General features: G+C 36.9%; 1 protein-coding gene and 4 non-coding genes across 5 annotated transcripts in view; 4 read left to right on the top strand and 1 right to left on the bottom strand.

Annotated features, from left to right (window-relative positions):
- The window catches only part of slc25a10a (solute carrier family 25 member 10a), a 229,429-nt gene that overhangs the window by 107,702 nt on the left and 97,301 nt on the right, over positions 1 to 24,426 (bottom strand). The window lies entirely within an intron of this gene.
- LOC129436977 (small nucleolar RNA U3) lies at positions 725 to 938 on the top strand. The gene has a single exon (XR_012359495.1). It is a non-coding gene; the product is annotated as a small nucleolar RNA U3 (small nucleolar RNA).
- On the top strand, positions 10,496 to 10,709 carry LOC129436945 (small nucleolar RNA U3). Its single transcript, XR_008642012.2, has one exon. It is a non-coding gene; the product is annotated as a small nucleolar RNA U3 (small nucleolar RNA).
- LOC129436964 (small nucleolar RNA U3) lies at positions 19,551 to 19,758 on the top strand. The gene has a single exon (XR_012359499.1). It is a non-coding gene; the product is annotated as a small nucleolar RNA U3 (small nucleolar RNA).
- On the top strand, positions 21,201 to 21,413 carry LOC129436959 (small nucleolar RNA U3). Its single transcript, XR_008642025.2, has one exon. It is a non-coding gene; the product is annotated as a small nucleolar RNA U3 (small nucleolar RNA).

The following is a 24,426-nucleotide window of genomic DNA, read 5'->3' as shown; positions in this document are numbered from 1 at the left end:
CAGATACTACAAAACAAACACTCAATAAAGAGGTGTTCCCGACCATCAGCGAAAATACTTTATCTCACGTAAATTCTGGCGAGAAATTTAAACGATCAGGCCATTACTTCACGAATGGACGTTCAACCTGCCCATCACTTGGTTGACCTTTTTCTGTTAATACCATCTGCGCTGGGATTGGCTGGATTACTTACAAATTGTCATTGTGTTGCTTACATTACGAGATCCTGTGGTGATAATATCAAACAGGTTTTAAAATATTGCGGCGTCTGTGATAGCTCGAGACAAGTTTGAATCACGTTGCTGACATATTTGTAATTAATGACATTTGGCAAACGCAACAAGCTCAGATTTGGTAGTGATGCGAGGAGTTTGTCGCAGACCTTGGAAATCTGTCCGCGATAGCAAAAAACAAAATCCCACCTGCAACAAGTTGCAACCTGCAGGCCATGAGACTCAAACCGGCAACTCTCGGGTTACAAGCCCGACTCTCTAACAAATAGGCTATGACTGCCCATGCCACCGATGTATCCTTAATACTATAAATAACGCATTATTAACAGATTTGCACACATCAATTCATTAACTACAGTCCATGATGAAAGGTTTTATAGTTTTGTGTTTCTGAGCATTTTGTCCCTCTCAGAATCATAAAGCCACAACTTACCGTCATTGAGGTTTATCGTCTCTCTGAAGGTGTGTTCGGTAAGCGCGGTGAGACATCAAGACTATGCTTTCAGGAATCATTTTTATAGTTTTAAACTAGGAAATGTGTTTCAAAAGTCTTGAGTCTCTTGAACCACGATGAAGAGTGTTGATGTGTTTCTCTGAGCGTGAATCAAGTAATGGTTGGGGATAACTATCACAGATCATTGCTATTGATGAATGTACTTTAACCTTAATAAGATTAAAGAAGAGAAGTGCATGATCAGAGTGGGGTTTTTTGAGATTAAAAGAAAGAAATAACAAAGGTTGTTTTGCTTGTAGAGTGCACTATTAGTGTTAGTTAACACAAGTTCACACTACAGCAGTGTTTCTTTTTAAATATAATTATTTTTTTGGGCTATTTTTGCCTTTATTGATAGACAGTAGATTTGAGAGAGGGGTATGGGATCGGCAAAGGACCTCGAGCCGGGATTCGAACTCCGGTCGCAGAATAAAGCAATAAACCCCAAGAAGCAGTGGGTTACCAGTGCATTTTATAACAGCTAAAGGGCGTTGTTAGGCACGACGCGAAGCGGAGTGCCTAAACCCCCTTAGCTGTTATAAAATGCACTGGTAACCCACTGCTTTGCGGGGTTTATGGCGTTTATAAAACGGCTACATCATATGCATAGCAGGGTTTCACAAAATAAAATACAAATAAGTTGTAATTATATTAGTACAAATATTACTCTTCCGCCAAACAAAGTAGTTCCTCAGAATCAAGTGTGGCTGCAACAGAGCGCAGTTCACAAACAACACAGACGCAGCAAAGACACAATGAAAATATGATTTAAGACTGTGGTGTTTAGTTTTATATATCAACATTCATCTAAAATATACATTAACATTTATATCGTGCAACTGTTGAAGTGATGATCAAATATGCTTGGAAGCATGATTGGCTCTTTCCCCGTCAGCGTTTTTTTTTTTTTAAGTTGCCAACCAGTTTTAGTTTAATGCCTTGCAGAGAAATTATCTTCTTTAAATAAGCATAAAATATCAAATGAAAGTACAGTCCATCCGCTTTACAACAACATCAAAAAACGTTTTTGTAAAGAACTTTGTAAGAGATCAGGGGCCTCATTTATAAAATGCTGCGTAAAAACCATCCTACATTTGATCTGACGATCATTTAACAAAAATGCGTACGTGTGATTCATAAACCAAACGTACGCGCAGATAACGCGCGTACCCCTTTCAAATCTATAAATCGCAAATGAACTTAAACTTGTGCGCGCAGCCGAGCAGTTTCAGATCTCCGCCTTTAAACGATGCGTAATTAATGTCAGACATATAAAAAAGCGCTTGTCAAGGTTTAAACCCAATTTCAAACAGCAAGAATGGCTTATATTTCCAAAAACCTGCAGCAATCAGACAAGCAAAAGTGCGTACCTCTGCTCAGACCCTGACGTGGCGCTAAGCACTTTTCCACGTCAATGACGTTTTTTATAAATATGGACTTTGCCGTGGATTTTTGCCTACGCACACTTTACGATCAAATCTGTGTGTACGCACGCTTTATAAATGAGGCCCCAGATTCAGAGCCTGATCAAAACACGTCACGCTAAATCCACCACAATGCTGTTGTGTCAAGTGGATGTGTCCGTGTTTAAGTTGTGTAAGATTGCCATCTAGTGGATAATAGCGGAAATATCAATAAGACAAAAAATACCTCAGAGAACGAGAACGTTTTCTCTTTATTGACGAAATGTTTTATTTATTGACATTTACCTGGATATCGCCATAATTGTGCAAAGGTAGAAAAATAAAAAATGATTAAAGACTGTGGTGTTTATTTTCATAAATCAGTACGCATCAACAGTGGCACAGTGATACTTGTGATGCGGTCTGAACCGTGGGTTTACCGGGGAATTTTATCACGGCTTAGAACGCGTTTCAACCAATCACAATGAAGAACCAGAACGAGCCATTTTATAAGTGCATTTTCACCATATGTCGGAGCGCTGCCCACGACACCAGCTCCGACTACAGCAGTGTTTCTGACCATCAGCGAAAATACATTTTCTCACGTAAATTCTGGTGAGAAATTTCAACAATCAGGTCATTACTTCATGAATGGACTATCAACCTGCCCATCAATTGGTTGACCTTTCTCTGTTAATACCATCTGCACTGGGATTGGCTGGATTACTTACAAATTGTCATTGTGTCGCTCACATTACGAGATCCTGTGGGGATAATATCAAACAGGTTTTAATATATTGTGACGTCTGTGATAGCTTGAGACAGGTTTAAATCACGTTGTTGACATATTTGTACTTAACGACATTTGGCTACCGCAACAAGCTTCAATTTGGTCGTGATGCGAGGAGTTTGTTGCAGAATAAATACAAATACACCTGAAGCGAGTAGGGGGAGGCTGCAGACCTGGAGCCGGTAGATCTACGCCCCTGGCAGTTTTACGCCCCTGACAGTTTTACGCCCCTGTTATTCCTCATGCGTCCAGTAGGGGGAGGCTGTATGTTAGTATATGAGCCTAGTCACATATCTGTATGATAGCAGCAGACCTTCTTGAAGCGATACGAATTGACCCCTGGAATTTTAGAAAAGTTACATTGTGTTGTCTTCATAAAATGCTATGTAGGACTTGTTTGTAGCTGTATGACGACCTATTGTAAATTGTACAGCAGATATTTAATTTAGGATCCATATGATTACACAGTACTTTTTATGCTAATGGCCTAAATATGGTTAATATCTAAATGTAACTTAATATAAATTCACAACATCATATCAGTCAGTCTCTTGTATATAAAAACAGTTTATAAATAAGTATAAATAGTTATGTGTGACGTCATCATGCGCCGCTTCCGGGTCCAATCGATTTCAAATGCCACAGGAAAACACGCTAATATACACTCGTATCATAATGCAAAACTATTTAAACCCATGATCCTTATTTCTATCTCCAATAATAAAAACCAAGATGACCAGACCTTGACTATATGGATTTTTTTACTGTCTGTGGTTCCATAGTGTGCAGACTGCAGTGTACACTGTAAATTTATACAATTTTCGTTTAAATGTGTAATATTAAAGGGGTCATATGATGAAAATGTTAGCATTGCCACCCTGTAGGTTCGAGCAAAAATGTGTCGTTTTGGGTGTGTTTTTTAAAATGCAAATGAGCGGATAAAGTGCAAACACTGATCACAATGATGGTGGTTTGTTGTAATTCAAACTCAATTGTGCTGTCAAGTCCTTCTTTTCTCTCTTTTTCTCTCTGCACTAAACGGCAGTGCAGTGGTTGGAGAGTTCAGATTAAGGAGGCGGTATTATTCTAATAAGATATCCTTATGACATCATAATGAAAGCCAAATTTCAATGACCTATTTTTGCTTACACCTACAAAGTGGCAATGCTAACATTTTCATCATATGACCCCTTTAATAAATAGTGCTCATAAACGGTTGTTTAAATAGGCTAGTATCCTAGCTGTATTTCCCTCTCCCACTACTGTACGCACTTGGAGCAACAGGTGCGCAAAACTGCCAGGGGCGTAAAACTGCCAGGGCCGTAGATCTACCGGCTCCAGGTCTGCAGCCTCCCCATATAGCCTGAAGCAGGTAATCAAGGTCTTCAGGATCACTTGAAAATTGAAGGCATGTGTGTTTGATTAGAGTTGAACCAGGGGCCTCATTTATAAAGCGTTTTTACGCACAGATTTGATCTTAGACCGTGCGTACGCTCAAATCCACTCAAACGCTCAGATTTATAAAACTCGTCTTTGACGTGCAAAAGTACTTACTTCCACGTCAGGTTCCGACTTGACGTACGCACGTTTCCTTGTGGCAATATTGCAGTATTGCAGGTAGGCATATTCGAAACTTTTTGTTTTGTACCTTTTGTTGTCAACATACAGAAACATTTTTTCATTTGTTTTGGAGTTGTCCTTATTAAAAAAAAAAAAAAGGTTAGATTTGTGCTCTTTTGTTAGAATTCATATATTTTTCTTAAGACTTTGGAAAATATATAATTAGTTTTTTTTTCTCTTATGATATCTTATTACATAAGAAATATTATTTGATTAATGTGTTACTTTTGTTTGCAACTTTTATTATAAATAAATGTAAATATGGTGATTATAAACCATTATTCCGTATTTTTTTATTAGAAGTTAAGCAATAGGCTACCTAAAATCTATTAATAATATGATAAACTAGAAAGCTGCTAAATGAATTAATGCATGTCAGCATTTCCATGTTTTTATTTAATTATTTTTCTCTTTCATCCCCTGGCTGATGTAAAAAAAAGTGTTGAATATGTTTGATAAAAAATAAATAAATATTCGAAACTTTTACAGCGTCAACATCATCTGTATTAGAGCTTAGATCGGGCACAAAAAACCATAACCGATGCTCCTGCACGTTGTGTCCGAGCCCGGCCCGACCGACACATTACCGACAATGTTTTAATAGTGCGCCGTGACGTTCTCAACTACAATTCAGAGTTGTTTGAATTACAGAAATCTGTTTAGAATGATCTTAATAAACTAATGCAACAAGGACGAAGCATGTAAACTGCGCTATTTGTTTATTCAGAATAGAAACCTAAAAACATGGAACAATGATGCACACAGAAAATGCGGAAAGGCATACTACTCCAAAATAATTTAACCAGGTTTTAGAATATATTTTAAAACAAAATATGTTGGCCTATTTTGATATTTTAAAATGTAGGCCTATTCTAATGCAAAAAGATGGCGCCCAAGCTATATGTTCATGAAACGATTTTCTAGTTCGTCATCTTTTAAAAAAATATTTAAAAACATAGCAAAATTGTTTCGCGGTGTTTAACGCACATGTAAATGTTACAGAACATGTCCTTTATTGAATGAAAGTAAAACCGATCGAATTTAATGATTAAAACGACGTGAAAGGAACTAAATTGTGAAGCCTTGATGTATCCTACAATAAGGGACATGCGACATTTAAGAGTGATGGGTATTTCAAAATTTAATATAAATTATTCCCATGCATCGATTTTAATGTTAAACATCTGTAAATCCAAATGAATCCATATGGAATATATTCCGACAGTTTAAGATACGATCTTTGCATTTTAATGCCGAAAATATCTTATTTTAATACCGCCGCGCAGGAGGCATGGCAAACTGAAACAAAACTTTAAAGACACAAATATTACGTTTAGCCTACGTGTAAAACTATATTTAAATGAAACTCGTGAACGTAAAGATCCACTAATAATCGCCTTATCTTGATGTCAATAAAGTTTCCATGTTAGAATTTAGAAATATTAAAAACTTAAGCAAACGACAACAAATATGTTTTCTTACCACTCGCCATTGTAGCAGTCAGAGAATTTGGCCTTTGAAAATTTAATATTTATATGCTAATGAATTAAATTAGGGGCGTTTAGAAGGCGGAGTTCTAAGAGCATTCAGCTGCGCACAACTTTAAGATCATTTGCGATTTATAAACCGCACATCTGGAAAAGAGGCGTACGCACGGTTTTTTGTGCGTAAGCTCCATTTCTCTGAATCACACTTACGATAATTTCAGAAATGGTCTTAGATGAAATGTAGGATAGTTCCTACGTCGCACTTTTATACGAACGAATCTTTTTTTGAGTCATTTCGTTCTTTTCGTTCAATTAAAATATGATTACCTATAATTTCACAAATTACCCCAAAATAACCACTTATGCAAACAATTATGACATTTCTAACAAGTTATGAGAAATAAAAATCTTTATTTCATTATTTTTTTGACACAAGCTCTGAAACCTGCACAAGAGATATAAATGATTAGCTTACCTCCTAAGTCAGTCCTCGTGTACAAGTCAGGGTAATGCAGCCAAAGCCAAATTATAAGAAACTGAACTTCATATTTATCACATTTGTACGCCTCCTCTCGTGTCTGTTAGTTGTTAACTCGTCACTGTCTTACTGACTCTCTGTGTTCGGCCAGGCTGTGCCGTGTGATATACAGCACAGTATCGGGCCGGAAAGAGAAATGATTAGTTCATCATTCTCTCGAGTTCGAGACGGGTTCGAGTCTTTCGTTCTTCCTGTCAGCCTCATAGAGGCTATGCTTTCAGGACCGGAAAGATAAATGATTAGTTCATCTTTTGTTTCCGAGTCTTTTGTTCTTCCTGTCCGTCCCATAGAGGCTATGCTGTCAGTACCGGAAAAAGAAATTATTAGTTCATTCAAGTCTTGAGTTCGGGTTCGGCCGGGTCCAAGTCCTTATGTCACGTGACCGCTGGTATATCACATTAAATACAACATTAGATTCGTATTATTGATTGCGTCTGAATGTATCCTATATTGTTTTATATTTAGTAATTAAAATACAAAATATGTGCAAAAACATTATTTGAAAAATAAAAGTTCCATCTTATTGAAGAACGAAAGACTCGGACCCGACCAAACCCGAACTCGAAAGGTGAACTAATCATTTCTCTTTCCGGTACTGGTAACACTATGGGACTGACAGGAAGAACAAAAAATCTGTCTGCGATAGCAAAAACCAAAATCCCACCTGCAACAAGTTGCAACCTGCAGGCCATGAGACTCAAACCGGCAACTCTCGGTTTACAAGCCCGACTCTCTAACAAATAGGCTATGACTGCCCATGCCACCAATGTATCCTTAATACTATAAAAAACGCATTATTAACAGATTTGCAAACATTCATCAATTCATTAACTACAGTCTATGCTGAAAGGTTTTATAGGTTTGTGTTTCTGAGCATTTTGTCCCTCTCAGAATCATAAAGCCACAAAGTATGTAATGAAGTTGAAAAGTCTTTAATAATGAAAGAAGTCATGGTGGCAGTATTCCTGGATATTGAGAAAGCCTATGATACTATGTGGAGAGAAGGTCTGTTGATTAAATTAGGAAAATTGGGAATTAATGGGAAAATGTATAATTACATACTTGACTTTCTCACTCAACGTTCCATCAGGGTCAAAGTGGGTGATGTGGTGTCTGATGAGTTTATTGTTGAAAATGGAATTCCACAGGGGAGTGTTATCAGTCCTATCTTGTTTAACATAATGATTAATGACATATATGAAAAACTGGGAAATAGTAACGAAGGACTTTTATATGCAGATGATGCTGTCATTTGGAGAAGAGGACGTAACATTTCGTATGTTAATAATGCAATTCAAAAGGACATTCATGTACTTGAACAGTAGGGAATAGATTGGGGTTTTAAATTTTCTATTTCAAAGTCACAGGTTGTGTATTTTACTAGGAAAAAAGTCCCTGAAACTTATAAAATTATGCTTTATAATCAGCAACTTGAACGAAGTGAAAAATTTAAGTATCTAGGAGTATGGTTGGATACCAAACTTACATGGAAATATCATATTGAGTCTATTGAAACAAAGTGTAAAAAGGTAATTAACCTTATGAGAATGGTCACTGGGCATAATTGGGGAGCTGATAGGCAGTCTCTAATTAACACATATAAAGCCTTAATAAGATCAACCATTGATTATGGGTGTATAATGTATAGCTCAGCATGTAAGACATCCCTAAAGAAAATTGAAAGAATGCAGTATACGGTTTTGAGGATTGCTCTTGGTGCTTTTAAAACAACTCCTACAAGTGCTTTATTAATAGAATCTAATGAAACCCCTCTTAATTTAAGGTATGAGAAATTGTCTTTGACTTATTGGGTAAGGTTAAAAGGAAGTTTTAACAACCCAGCTCTGTCAGTACTTAGTGATTGTTGGGAATATTGTAAAAAGTCCAATGGTTTTGGTTGGAATACTGACAAGATAGTGAATCATTATGGACTAAAAGAATTGAAGTATGGCCCAGCATTAGCTTTAAGTTGTATTCCGCCATGGCTGCTTCCTATACCGGAGGTTAATATTACTTTATTAGCAGAAAAAAGTGAGCATTTCTGTAGGGAAAATTTTAATAAAGCTTGTGTAAGTTATTTAAATACAGTATATTATGGATACCTGAAAATATTTACAGATGGTTCTAAAGAACCCAATGGGCATTGCGGTATTGGTATTTATATTCCAGAATTTGGGAAAAGATATGGGTATAGAGTGAGTGACCATTTATCAGTATATTCAATAGAGATGACTGCAATAATAACTGCCCTTAGGTGGGTTGAAGAAACTAAACCTCTTAGATCAGTCATATGTACTGACTCTATGGCAGTATTGCAAAGTTTTATATCAGATAATTCAATACGTGAAGATTTGGTATTGGAAATAAAGCATCTTCTTTTAAATATCATAAACCTCGGATTAGTGATACAGTTCTGTTGGATGATTGGATCCCAGGCCATTATGGAATTAATGGCAATGAAACTGCTGATAAATTAGCTAAAGAAGCTTTGGAATTAGATCAAGTTGAAATGTACATTCCACTAGGTAAAGGAGATACTTAAGCTTTCATTAAATCACAGATTATGCTTAGATGGCAAGATGAATGGGAATCAGAGAGTAAGGCCAGACACTATCATAGGAATCAGAATTATGTTGGAGGGAAAAGAATTACCTCATTGGGTCTTAATAGGCATGAAGAAGTTATTATAACCAGATTGAGGTTGGGCCACACAGGCCTTAATTCCACATTGTCCTTAATAGATAAAAGTAATGGCATAGGCTCTGAATGTAAAGTCTTGGAAGATGTCACCCATATTTTATATAAAATTGTAAGAAATTTGACCAATTTAGACAGAAATGGAAAGACTCAGATGCAGAAAATGACATTCATAATATTTTACAGGAGCAAGGAATTCAGGGACAAAGATACAGATACCTCGTTATTTATCTTAATGATACTGGATTAAATAGAATAATTTAGGTTATTTGGTTTATATTATTATTATTATTTTTTTTTTTTTTCGTGAGGGGGTTTGGTTTTATTATTGTTTTATGATTTTATGATTTAAGGTGTCTTTTGCCAAAGTCCATTTTACACACTCCTGTGTAGTTATCCAGTAGATGGCGGTATGTATCGTAAAGATATGATCCGCCATTAAAAAGTAGAAGAAGAAGAAGAAGTCTACTACGTCATATGTCATGATAACGTCAACATGGCGAATGCTGTCCATACTCAACGCGAACGTAGGTACTGTCTTAGAGCACGTTAAGTAGGTACCCAGTGAAATTCAGTACCTACACAGTAAGTATGCGATTTCGGATTCAGCCATTGTGTTGCTCACATTACGAGATCCTGTGGTGATAATATCAAACAGGTTTTAAAATATTGTGGCGTCTGTGATAGCTCGAGACAAGTTTGAATCACGTTGCTGACATATTTGTTCTTAACGACATTTGGCTACCGCAACAAGCTCAGATTTGGTCGTGATGCGAGGAGTTTGTTGCAGAATAAATACAAATACACCTGAAGCAGCTAATCAAGGTCTTCAGGATCACTTGAAAATTGAACGCATGTGTGTTTGATTAGAGTTGAACCTGGGGCCCGTACCATGAAAATGGTTAAACAAACTCAGGGTTACAGGATTAGTTTCAGGTTGACAAAACCAAGCCAATGTGAAGGCCTTGTTGGTAAAAGCTATTTTCATGGTACCCAAAACCCAGGATTTGCACAAACTAATCCTAAACAAAGCTGGCTAACCAACTAAACCAGCTTCATGGTATAGGCCCCTGAACTCTGCAGGATAGTCGATCGCCAGAAGCAGGATTGGGCACCACTGATTCATAGTGTTTCTGAGCATTTCATCCCTCTCAGAATCATAAAGCCACAACTTACCGTCATTGAGCTTCATTGTCTACCTGAAGGTGTGTTTGGTAAGCACAGTGAGATATCAAGACTATGCTTTCAGGGATCATTTCTATAGTTTTCAACTAGGAAATGTGTTTTGAAAGAGTTGAGTTTCTTGAACCACGATGAAGAGTGTTGATGTGTTTCTCTGAGCGTGAATCAAGGAATGGTTGGTGATAATTATCACAGATCATTGCTATTGATGAATGCTCTTTAATCTTAAAAAGACTAAAGAAGAGAAGTACATGATCTGAGTGGGTTTGTTATTTTAGGTTAAAAGAAAGAATGTCATGAAGTTGTTTTGTTTGTGTAAACAAATATTAAAATGCCTGTGTTTTGCTGTGATATGAAAGTGTTGTAGTTTTTGCTTATTTCAACAAACATACTGATATATTTTTGGTAGAGTCCACTATTGTTGTTAGTTATCATTGGTTCACACTAAAGGATTGAAAAACTACCTGAAACAATGTTTTGCTCACACAGCACAACAAGGTTTATTTTCATGTTGTCGTTTTGGTATAGCTGCATGCATACTACACACAACACACCACTGATGAGGTGCAGATACTACAAAACAAACACTCGATAAAGAGGCGTTCCTGACCATCAGCGAAAATACTTTATCTCACGTAAATTCTGGCGAGAAATTTAAACAATCAGGCCATTACTTCACAAATGGACATTCAACCTGCCCATCACTTGGTTGACCTTTTTCTGTTAATACCATCTGTGCTAGGATTGGCTGGATTACTTACAAATTGTCATTGTTTCACTCACATTACGAGATCCTGTGGGGATAATATCAAACAGGTTTTAATATATTGTGGCGTCTGTGATAGCTCGAGACAAGTTTGAATCACGTTGCTGACATATTTGTAATTAATGACATTTGGCAAACGCAACAAGCTCGGATTTGGTCGTGATGCGAGGAGTTTGTCGCAGACCTTGGAAATCTGTCCGCGATAGCAAAAACCAAAATCCCACCTGCAACAAGTTGCAACCTGCAGGCCATGAGACTCAAACCGGCAACTCTCAGTTTACAAGCCCGACTCTCTAACAAATAAGCTATGACTGCCCATGCCTCCAATGTATCCTTAATACCATAAATAACGCATTATTAACAGATTTGCAAACATTCATCAATTCATTAACTACAGTCCATGCTGACAGGTTTTATAGTTTTGTGTTTCTGAGCATTTCATTCCTCTCAGAATCATAAAGCCACAATTTACCGTCATTGAGGTTCATCGTCTCTCTGAAGGTGTGTCGGTAAGTGTGGTGAGATATCAAGACGGAGATGATCTCTCACAGCAAGGAGGCAGTTTGGCAACAGCTGATCTGTGACTGGAGAGTGCATGGTAGGAGGTGGAGTAGATTCCGGAAGTGATCCGGAAATGGAGGATGAAATGTTTGAAGGGGATGATGGCGGGAATGGAAATAATGAATGGAGTGTTGTAGAAAAACGGAAAAGAAAGAAAAATAGCGCATCTGAAAACGATAGTGATAATGGACCTCGTCTGACAAGAAAAAGGAATGAGGAGTATAAGGTAGTAATGAAATTTGTAAATGGATCTTTCAGTGTTGTTAACCCGCTGAAGTTATCCAAAACAATAAAGGAAGTGATAGGACTGGTTGAAAGTGTTAAGAAGTTAAGAGATGGTAGATTGCTTATATATTGTAAAGATAGGGTGCAACAAAAAAGGGCTATAGGAGTTAAGTCAATCATGGATCAAAATGTAATTTGTTCTATACAGGAGGAAAAGAAATGGGTTAAAGGAGTAATAACAGGGATCCCTACAGAGGTAACAGTGGAAAAGATTAAAAAAGGTCTTACTGGAGCTAAAGTGATTGATGTAAAAAGGCTAAAATGTAATCGAAACAATGAAAGGGGAGACAGCCTCTCCGTAATGATTCATTTTGATGAGGAAAGACTGCCAAATAAAGTCATGTTGGGATATATGAGTTTCTCAGTAAGGCTTTTTGTACCCCCACCTGTGAGATGTTATAAATGCCAAAAGTTCGGGCATGTAGCGGCGGTATGCAGAGGCAAACAGAGGTGTGCGAGATGCGGTGGAGAGCATGAATATGGAAAATGTGGGCAAGAAATTAACCCCAAATGTTGTAACTGTGGAGGGGATCACAGTGCGGGGTATGGAGGGTGCAAGGTGAGGAAACATGCGGCTCAAGTACAGAGTGTCAGGATTCAGGAGGGATTGTCATACTCTGAGGCTATTAAAAAAGTAGGACAGAATTTGGAACCAGGAGACAAAAGTAAAGAAAGCATGCAACGAAAGACAGAAATGGCAATGGAAAGTACAAAAGAGAAAGTTGGGATTAAGGATAATGTTGCATTTGTTACTTTTATGGCTGAAGTAGTTAATTGTTCGGCACAAACTGAAAGTCGGACAGAAAGAATTAAAATTATAATCAAAGCAGCAGAAAAGTACCTAGAGATCGAAGGTATTTCAGTGGATATGATTAACGAGAAATTAAAGATGCAAACAACATACACTCAACCAGGATGTGGTGCTATATAATGGTGTTGTTAATACTTCAGTGGAATGCTAGAAGTTTAATAGCTAATGGCCAAGAGTTTAAAAAGTTCATCTCTGATTTAGAAAACAAACCTGATATAATATGTGTACAAGAAACCTGGCTCAAACCTCAATTAAATTTTATATTACAAGGGTATGGGGTAATTCGGAAAGATAGGAAACAAGGTAATGGAGGTGGGGTAGCTACGTTTGTAAAGGATGGTGTGGGATACAGGAATGTTGAAGAGAATTTAGATAAAGAAGTGGTAATGATGAAAGTTTGGGAAGGGAACCACAGTACTAAAGTTATACATTTTTATAATCCATGTGAAAAGTTAAGTAAGGAAGTATTGGAGAGTATAAGAGGTAATATAAATCAGAAAGTAATATGGTGTTGTGATTTCAATGCTCATAATACTTTGTGGGGGAGTATTAAGACAGATTTCAATGGGCAGATTGTTGAAGACATGTTAGATTGGGGACGGTTAGTGTGTGTTAATAATGGATGTTGTACAAGAATAGATGTATCACATGGACGTAGGTCAGTTTTAGATATTACCCTAATGTCAGAAAATCTAGCAAGAATATGTGAATGGAATGTAAATAAACAAAGCACAATGGGAAGTGACCATTATCCTATATGGTGTAAATTTGGTATGGACATTACCCAAACTTTGCTGGACAGAGTACCAAGATGGAAATTTAAGGCAGCTAACTGGGAACTATTCACAGAATTGTGTCATAATAGGATGTGTGAAATGATTTTAGGTAATAATGGCGTTGAAGAGTTAAATAAGGAAATAAGTGAAGTCTTAAGAACTACGGCAGAGGAAGCAATAGGGAAAAAAAAGAAAACCTTAAATAGTAAGAAAGCAGTACCATGGTGGAATGAAGAATGTAGTAAAGCAGTAAGGGAAAGAAATAAAGCGATGAAGAAAGCCAGAAAATCTATTTTGTTTAGTGAGTACATTAACTTTAAGAAAGCACAAGCAGTAGTAAGGAGAGAAGTAAGAAAAGCTAAAAGAAATTACTGGAGAGAGTTTTGCAATAGAATAGGGGAGGATATTGAAATCAATGAAATTTGGAATATGATAAGGAAGATGGGAGGGATTCAGAAAAACAGCAATGTACCAGTTTTAGTAAATAATGGAAAAATAGCAATAAAGGATAGTGATAAAGCAGAGATGTTAGTGGAAACTTTTGTTAAGGTGCACAGTAATGAAAATATGTCAGAGAATATGAGGAGGTATAGAGAACAGAAAGTTAGGGAGAATTCTCACATATATGTTAAGAAGAAGTCATCAGGAAGTTTGGTAGATACAGAGTTTAATCTATATGAGTTAAAGAGAGCACTTGTGGGGGTCAAGCGTACTTCTCCAGGCAAGGACGACATATGTTATGAGATGATAACGCATTTATCTGATTTATGCTTAAATATGATTCTAAGACTTTTTAACAAAATATGGGAAACTGGGAATTTACCTGCAGATTGGAAACATGGGGTGGTAATACCAATAGCCAAACCAGGAAAAGACCACTCTCAGCCAATTAATTATCCCACCAAACATGAGACGTCCGCCCGACGTGCAGATCATGTCTATATTAGGTCGGATGGTCCAGGCCCTTATCTGTATGTCTATACAACGTGCAGATCTGGTACAGTATCTGGACGTCTGACTATGACCCCTCTTGGACGTCAGGTAGACGTCCAAAAGGGGTTCAGGAAATCAAAACAAAAATATTTTATACAAATAAGGTCTATGAGTCTTAGTCAAAAACCATAAACATCATGTGCATTTTTGTAGAATATTTTGTTAAGCTGTTAAAATAATGTAATCTTTATATATGAATGAGTGTTCAAAAACATAGCACTGCTCATAGATAAAGTTCCACCTTAAATGCTGTCTCTCTCTCTCTCTCTCTCTCTCTCTTTCTCTCTCTCTCTCTCTCTTTAATTAACAGAGATGTATATGCTGACGTTTTATTGAAAATGTTTTGTCACCATAATGACGATCAGTGATTCCTTTAGTTGGGTAGTTTGACTCTTTGACTTTTTATAGAAGTGTTTGGTCTTTGTAAGAGTGTTTACTAAAGCATGTTATTTGTTGCAAAGAAAATTTGTTGTAATCAAAACTCACATGTGGGTCTTAAAACTTAACTGAAAGTTTACCAACAGTAATACCACATATGTAAAGTCTGTAATTTAATTTTGTAAACCGTGTAGTATTGTCTCCATTTCTCAGTTGTTTTGAGGTGTCGCATCCAATGTGTTATTTAGGTTCATACAACCACTGGGAAGCACTTATATGAAATTAAAAGTCCAGATGTTATTGTCACATATGCAGACATCAAGAATGACCCCATGAATCACAACAGTGGTGACACTCTCTGGACTCATGAGTTTTTATAATACGCTGGTGCAATGCACTGCAACATTTAGAAAACTCACCATCGTTGTGATTCATGGGCTGATTCTTGATGTCTGTATATGTGTCAAAAAATTCTAGATTTTAGATTTTTGATTACAGCCATGAGGTTTCATTTTCTGTTATTGTAGGCAGCAGCATGCACTGCAGCTCCAAACAAAACTGAGATAGAAGTTTAATTTTAAACAAAATGTATAATGTTTTATTTGTGCTTTTAGTTCAGTTATATTATATCACCACTTCTGACCATCAATGTAATCAATGTGAAGCCACAAGTAAGTTGCATTGATAACAAACACTTGGTGCAATAATAATGTGTTTTAAAAAACACCATCATCAAGCACACACACTGCAATATGAAAACAAAGAGTCAAACTACCCAACTAAAGGAAACACCGATCACCATGAGGGCGACAAAACATGTTCAACAAAACATCAGAATCTTGTAAATTCTCAGAATCGAGTAAGTAAATTTGGTTTGTTTAGTCAGTATGGTCCTACTTCAAAACAATGCTTTGTTAAAACAACTTTTTGTAATGGTGATGACATTGCTTTAGAGAATGACCATGTAACATTTATCCAGCGAGAGCAAGCGTGGGAGGAAGAGTGAAGTTCACGTCACTTCACTTCAATTATTGAACGATAGAGAGAGAGAGTAAGAAAGAGAGAGAGAGCAAAAGAGAGAGAGAGAGAGAGAGAGAGAGCGAGAGTAAGAAAGAGAGAGAGAGAGAGAGAGAGAGAGAGAGAGAGAGAGAGAGCAAGATTGCAGACGCAGATGTTTAAGGTGGAACTTGTATATTTGGGAATTATCTATAAGCAATATTTTTTTTACATTTATTCATATATAAAGATTATATATACAAATATAATGTCTAAAATGGCCACATTTTAAATAGTTTTACTTTGCGTGGAGGTCCCCTTGACATCAATATTGGATGTTCAGAACAGGTCATAAAAAGACGTCATAAAAACTTTCATTCTGGCTCCTCATGGGACGTCGAAATGACGTCTTTTTAAGACGCATTGCTCAGTGGGTATAGACCTATTGCGCTGACGTCAAATTTATGTAAAGTTATGGAACGGATGGTTATGAACAGATTGACCTATGTAACTGAAAGTAGGAATGTTTTCTCTGCATGTCAAAGTGGATTTAGAAAAGGGAGAAATACGATGGATTCAATATTATGTTTGGAAACTGAAATTCGAAAAGCTCAAGTTAATAAAGAAGTGTTAGTGGGAGTGTTTTTTGATGTAGAAAAAGCCTATGATATGCTGTGGAAAGAGGGGCTCTTAATGAAACTGGAAAGCTTGGGAATTGACGGAAGAATGTATAACTGGATTATGGGTTTTTTATTTGGAAGAACAATTCAAGTACGGGTAGGAACTGCTTTTTCTCAGATTCTTCCAATTGAGAATGGAACTCCCCAGGGAAGTGTGAGCAGTCCTATTCTTTTTAATTTAATGATTAATGACATTTACCATAATGTAGATTCTGGAATTGGAAGGTCTTTGTATGCTGATGACGGAGCACTATGGAAAAGGGGGCGAAATGTTTCGTTTGTAGAAAATAAAATGCAAAAAGCAGTGAATGAGGTGGAAGAATGGGCAAATAACTGGGGTTTCCGATTTTCTGTGGCAAAAACACAAGTGGTTTGTTTTTCGAAAAAGAAGAATAGTCCAAGGTTGAATATTAAAATGTATGGGTATAAGCTGGAACAAGTAAATGTTATAAGGTTTTTGGGTTTGTGGATGGATTCTAAATTAAATTTTAGAATTCACATTCAGAAATTGATAGAAAAATGCAAAAAAGGAATAAATTTGTTAAGGTGCTTGTCAGGAGCTGATTGGGGGGCAACGTGTCAGTCATTAAAAAGAATTTACTATGCTGTGGTTAGGTCAAACATTGATTATGGATGTTTAGTATACAGTTCTGCGAACAAAACAATACTTAAAAAGATTGAGGTTGTTCAAAATCAAGCTTTGCGAATATGTTGTGGTGCATTTAGATCATCCCCGATAGTTTCACTACAAGTTGAAATGGGAGAACTGCCTATAAAAATGCGTAGGCTCCAGCTGAGACAAAGGTATTTGTACGGTGTAAAGGGACATCAGGAAAATCATCCAGTTAGAGCACTTTTGAAAGATTGTTGGGAGTATGAATATAAAGAAATAACTAGTTTCGGTTGGGTGGTAAGGAAAGAGATAAACAATTTGGAGTTGAAAGATCATGTAATAGCTCCTTCTGTTGCTATACCAGCAATTCCCCCTTGGCTGTTTCAAATGCCTTCAATAGATTTACAAATTCACAAAATATTGGAAAATTTGGAGATGAGCTTACCAACTGAGCTGGTAGTTCAACAGTATATTACACAAGAGTATTATGCTGTACTACAGGTATTCACTGATGGCTCTAAGGATCCAGAGTCTGAAAGAACGGCAGCAGCAGTATATATTCCTGCTTTTAAGACAAACATTGCAAAAAGACTATCAGATCAAGTGTCAGTTTTTACTACCGAACTTTTAGCTATTATAATAGCTCTACAGTGGATTGATTCTTCAATCCACTGTAGAGCTATTATAATAGCTAAAAGTTCGGTAGTAAAAACTGACACTTGATGTCCAACCAGAAAGAACTGTGATATGTAGTGACTCAATGGCTGCTCTCACTAGTCTAAAAAGTGGAAAATCAGAATCAAGGCAAGACTTAATATTTGAAATATTACAAAGTCTGTTTAGAATCAGGCAGTTAAGGATGGAGGTACATTTCCTTTGGGTGCCTGCTCATGTGGGTGTGGATGGTAATGAAGTAGTAGATTTGCTAGCAAAGAAAGCTTTAGATCATGCACAAATAGATATTAAGGTAGCTTTGAGTAAAACAGAATTCAAGAGCGTGATTTCATTTGAAGTAAATAAGAAATGGCAAAAGATGTGGAATAATGAAACTAAAGGAAGACATCTCTATCAGATACAGGAGAATGTTGGAAATGGGAGGAAGTGGTATGGAAATAGAAAGAAGGATGTCATTATCTCAAGACTAAGAATTGGACATACAGCATTAAACTATAGTCTATTTAAAATAGGTAAACATGAATCGGGAGAATGTGACAAGTGTGGAGAATTAGAAACAGTAATACATATTATTAAGGAGTGTTCTGCATATGAAAGGGAGAGATTTCAATTAATACAAGAATTACGATTGTATGGGAGTTGAAAATTTTTCTTTAAAAGTATTGTTAGGAAAAGAGGGTAGGCAATCAAGAATTCAATAGTGATGGTCGTTTTCGAAGCACTGCTTCATGAGGCTTCGAAACATTTACGAATCTTTTGTTTCGAATCAGTGGTTCGGAGCGTGTTTCAAACTGGCCCAAGTCACGTGATTTTAGCAAACGAGGCTTCATTACGTCATAACTGTTTCGAAACGTTTCGAAAATCCGACGATTCACCACTAGGGGGAGTTGATCACATGACCAGTGTCTAATATGTTTCGGTGAACTCGGGTCAGTTTTATTATAAAAGTTCATAAAACATTTATCCTTCTGACTAATAACACTGCCATTTTGTCTATTTATTGTTTATAGACAGATTTAATGACAAAAATGTGCATAATTAAAAGGGTAGTTAGTTTTAATGGTTTGTTTGCTCTAAATAAAACTAAAAACACATAATACACCTTTAACTATGTCTTAATTAAGTTAAATAATTTTTTTAAACATATTTTAATAAAAATCTTGCTATTATTTTGTAAAAAAAAGTCTAAAATGTTTGGCCATATCTGCTCTACACTATTTTGACCAGCAGGGGTCGCCAGCGTGTGTGCTGTTTCGAACTGCTTCGAAAAACTGAATCAATTTTCGAAGCAATTGGTTCAATTGATTCGAAGCTTCGAAAAGCTTCGTTTTTCCCATCACTAGAATTCAAGAAGTGTTATTTAAATATTTGAAAAACATAGGAATAATAAACAGAATTTAGGTTTTAAATAATTTTTTTTTTATTATTATTCTTTTTTTTTTTTTGCATTTCTTTCTTCCAAATCTATGCTCACTCCACACTCCTGATCAGTAGGTGGCGGTAATGCACCTTTTTCGTTGGTTTGCCAAACCGCCATAAAACACCAGAAGAAGAAGAAGAAGAAGAGATATCAAGACTATGCTTTCGGGAACCATTTCTATAGCTTTAAGCTAGGAAATGTGTTTCAAAAGTGTTGAGTCTCTTGAACCACGATGAAGAGTGTTGATGTGTTTCTCTGAGCTTGAATCAAGTAATGGTTGGTGATTATTATCACAGATCATTGCTATTGATGAACGTTCATTAATAAGAATAAAGAGGAGAAGTGCATGATCAGAGTGGGATTTTTTTAGGTTATAAGAAAAACATGACAAAGTTGTTTTGCTTGTGCAAACCAATATTAAATGTGTGTGTTTTTGGTCTTGCTATGATATGACTGTGCCTTAGTTTTTGCATATTTCAACAAACAAACTGATAGATTTTTGGTAAAGTGAACTATTAGTGTTAGTTATCACAAGTTCACACTACAGCAGTGTTTCTGACCATCAGCGAAAGTACATTTTTTTACATAAATTCTGGTGAGAAATTTCAATGATCAGGCCATTACTTCATGAATGGATGATCAACCTGCCCTTCAATTGGTTGACTTTTCTCTGTTAATACCATCTCCGCTGGGATTGGCTGGATTACTTACAAGTTGTCATTGTATCTCTCACTATACAAGATTATGTGGGGATAATATCAAACAAGTTTGAAAATATTGTGGCGTCTGTTATAGCTTGAGATGGGTTTGAATCAGGTTGCTGACATACTTATACTTAATGACCTGCAGCGACTGCAACAAGCTCAGATTTGGTCGTGATCCAAGAGTTTAGTCACAGACATTGGAAATCTGTCCGCTACAGCAAAATCCCACCTGGAACCAGTCGCAACCTGCAGGCCATGAGACTCCAACCGGCAACTCTCGGGTTAGGCTGGGTACACACCAAAAGATAATCGGGCTGATTTTGGGCCGATTTCCCCCTTCCGACATCCTAGCTATGTTCCAAGTATCGCGATGGTTTTACAGATTTTCTTATCAGATTTTCCCTCGGTGTGAGTTGTGTTAAGAGTGTTCGAACCTGCTCGGAAGATCAGAAATCCTGATGTGTGTGGGGAATCCTGAGGACAAACGCGAGCACGCTCTTCAGGTTATTACGTGAAACGAAACCATATCCAATCAGAAAGTGAGATGATAAAAGACAGAACCAGTCATGGCGCAGCACAAAGGTCGCTTCTCAATCCGTAGGTCGCATTTCCAGGCTGCATAGACGTCATCAAGACTGTCTTATTTGACCTCCGCAGGCTACAGCCTTCGGATTGAGAAACGGCCAAAGTAAAGTTGATGTGGACAGCAGAGATGGAGGATCAGCTTGTTGATTTGTGGCAACAGCACGAATGTTTATACAACGTGTCTTGTAAAAATTATTCTAAGCACTATCATTGAAATGTCTTCCTGCATATCGTCTGCCGTGAGACCCCAGTCGGCAACTTTCGGGTTACAAGCCTGACTCTAACAAATAGGCTATGACTGCCCATGCCACTGTTGTATCCTTAATACTATATAACGTATTGTTATTAACAGATTTGAACACATCAATTCATTAACTACAGTCCATGCTGAAAGGTTTTATAGTTTTGTGTTTCTGAGCATTTCATCCCTCTCAGAATCATAAAGACACAACTTACCGTCATTGAGGTTCATCGTCTCTCTGAAGGTGTGTTCGGTAAGTGCAGTGAGACATCAAGACTATGCTTTTAGGATTCATTTCTATAGTTTTAAACTAGGAAATGTGTTTAGAAAGAGTTGAGTCTCTTGAACCACGATGAAGAGTGTTGGTGTGTTTTTCTGAGCATGAATCAAGTAATGGTTGGTGATAATTATCACAGATCATTGCTATTGATGAATGTTTTTAATCTTAATAAGATTAAAGAGGAGAAGGGCATGATCAGAGCGGATTTATTGCTTGAGGTTGAAAGAACATGATGTTTAAAGGGGACATATTATGAGATTTTTTTTAAGATGAAAACTAAGTCTAAAATAGGTCTGAGCATTATTGTGCCGTTTTGGGTGTGTCATTTAAAATGCAAATGAGCGGATGAAGTGCAACCACTGATCACAATGATGGTGGTTTGTGGCAGTTGAGACTCGGTTGTGCTGTGAAATTTGTTGTCTCTCTCTTTCTCTCCGTGCTGGGTGGTTGTGCTGTGGTTGGATAGTGCAGATAAAGGGGGCGGTATTACCTTATTCTGACATCACAATAAGGGCCAAATTACAATGACCTATTTTTCACATGCTTGCAGAAGATGGTTTACCAAAACTAAGTTATTGGGTTGATCTTTTTAACATTTTCTAGGTTGATAGAAGTACTGGAGACACAATTATAGCACTTAAACATGGAAAAAGTCTGATTTTCATAATATGTCCCCTTTAAGCAAATATTAAAATGCATGTATAAGTGTTCACTGTGGGCGGACTATTAATAAACATCATTGTTAATTTAAAAGATTACAAAATGCTTGTGAAAAGAAAAAAACACTATAGAGAACTTATAAAACAAAGAGTGAGAGAAGGAGAAAATAAATATCAAAAATATAAAAGTAAGTTAAACAATATCTTACGGGTATGCAAAAAAGATAATTACAGTAAATTGTTGAATAAAAATATAAATAATATTAAAGAAATATGGGACATATTAAACAGTATAATTACAAATAGTTCTCGGCAACAAAGCTTTTTTTATAGTATTATTTTATTGATAATAATACTATAAAGCAGTGTTTCTCAACCCTGGTCCTCAAGGACCCCCTTCCAGAATGTTTTAGATGTCTCCTTAATTAACACACTGATTTAAATTATTAGCTTGATAGGGAGACAGAAACCCCATTCACACAGACTTTTGGTCCCAGAAAATACCTGTAAATTGCCAGACAAGCGTCTGTGTGAACACAAACTCGTCCCGTTAATCTGGGATCGTTGCCAGAAAAAGGACCTAGTTAGATACACGGAAAACCCTCTGTGTGAACAAGAAGCCGAAACAATGCCGTAATGGGCGTGTCGTAGTGAGGACGTGCCCGTCATCACAACAAAGTACCACGAGAAATGTTGCAAACTAGATTGAAGCAGTTATCAGGAAATGATGAATGAGACGCATAAACAATGACGCATGTGCCGTAGTGAGGACGCGCGTGTCATGGCAAACATGAATTTAGTTCAACTCCTTAAAATAAGGGATTTACAACATTCAAGTCGAGAAATGTCAGCAAACTGGACTGAAGCAGATATCTGGTAAGTTAGCTTGTTACTTACTGCGTTGAAAGGGAGATTCAGCAGCATAAAAGAATATCGCTTCACGTGCTCATTGAGCAATAATAAACAAAAATACCCGCGCGTCATCTTAACAAGATATATCATTCAGCTCCTCAAAATGCGGGTTTTAAATGCATATAAACAATCACAATCAGAAATGTCTGAAAACTGTAGCAGAGATCAGGGAGCTCGTCAAATATCCACTCTGAAGCTGAGATCATTCACCAGCACTGTGCGTTCATGCGCTCCTTTATAGTCTTATCATAAACAAAAATGCACGTTTCTGGAGAGAGAAATAATAAATAATATGCAAACTTCAGACGCTGCGTAGAAGAGAGGGCGGGACTTTCAACAGTTCACGTGTCTTTCCGGGACCATCAGATGCCGGCTAATCATGGCAGTGTGAATGAACAAAAAAATCGAACGATTCTGGAAAAATCCAGGATGCCTTTTCCGTGTATTTTACGGAATGTCTGTGTGAAAAGGGCTATTCTGGAAGGAGGTTGATGAGTTGGTTCAGGGGTTTTAAATAAGGAGACATCTAAAACTTTCTGGAAGGGGGTCCTTGAGGACCAGGGTTGAGAAACACTGCTATAAAGGACAATATAGGTGATGTGGTTAATAGCTTTAATAATTTTTTTGTGAGTTTTGGACCAAATTTGGCAGAAGAAATTCCAGATCCATTGTTATCTGAAGATTGGAGTGAAACTCAATGTTTCTTACTGAGGTGGATGAAAAAGAAATAATAGAAATAATAGACATTGTAGACAGTTTTAAATACAAAACATCTACTGATTGCAATGACATTGACATGAAAATTGTAAAAAGGGTAATTGAGGGGATCTCTAAACCAATAACATATATCTGTTATCTATCATTTCACACCGGTAAATTTCCAAACAAAATGAAAATGGCGAAAGTTGTTCCGCTATATAAAACTGGGGATAAACATCATTTCACAAATTACAGGCAGTATACAGTTGGAGTCTTCATCGATTTTACACTGCAAAATCCCAGGAGTTAAATTAACACTGCTCAGTGTTTATATAGGTCCCCTCTCCAGAGTGGTAAAAAAGTAACACCTGAGAGAGTTTAAAGCTGCAATCTGTGACTTTATCAACTCTATCACCATCTCTGTTTGAAAACTGAAATTGCAGTTCTAAAATGGAAAACCGTTTTAATATTCTTTCTGAGTTGCTAACATGTTAGAACCAATGGGGAATAACACCACTTCCGTTGCCGAAATGCGCGTGCAGGCTATTTGATCACTTGGGCTGTAAAAGGGTCTATACGTATCAGTCACTTATTTTTATGGGCACTTCCCCCAGAAAACCCCGCCCACCCGTCAATCAGCGGGAGACGCTAGAACTTAGAAACATCACATCACGTGACAGCTTTGTTAAATGGCATGAAAGAAGAAGCATGTTTTTGATTCAAGGAGAAGAATTCCAGCCTTGTGGAAACAATAGATAGTTTATTATCGAGGGTAGCAGCGGAATTTTGTGTGTGTGTTTGATGCGCTGGATTTCATTAAAAAGTCCCAACCGGGTCATGAGTTGCATGCGGTAAATAAGACTTCTGTCTTCTGTTGGAAATAGGTGCGTAAATGCATATTATGTAAACGACACGAACATGTAGTGAATCATAAGTTAAATAGAGTTG

The sequence above is a fragment of the Misgurnus anguillicaudatus genome, chromosome 19, assembly GCF_027580225.2.
Source record: "Misgurnus anguillicaudatus chromosome 19, ASM2758022v2, whole genome shotgun sequence".
Lineage (NCBI taxonomy): Eukaryota > Metazoa > Chordata > Actinopteri > Cypriniformes > Cobitidae > Misgurnus > Misgurnus anguillicaudatus.
Note: the sequence above shows the minus strand (reverse complement) of the source record. Positions and strands in the feature narration are given on the sequence as shown.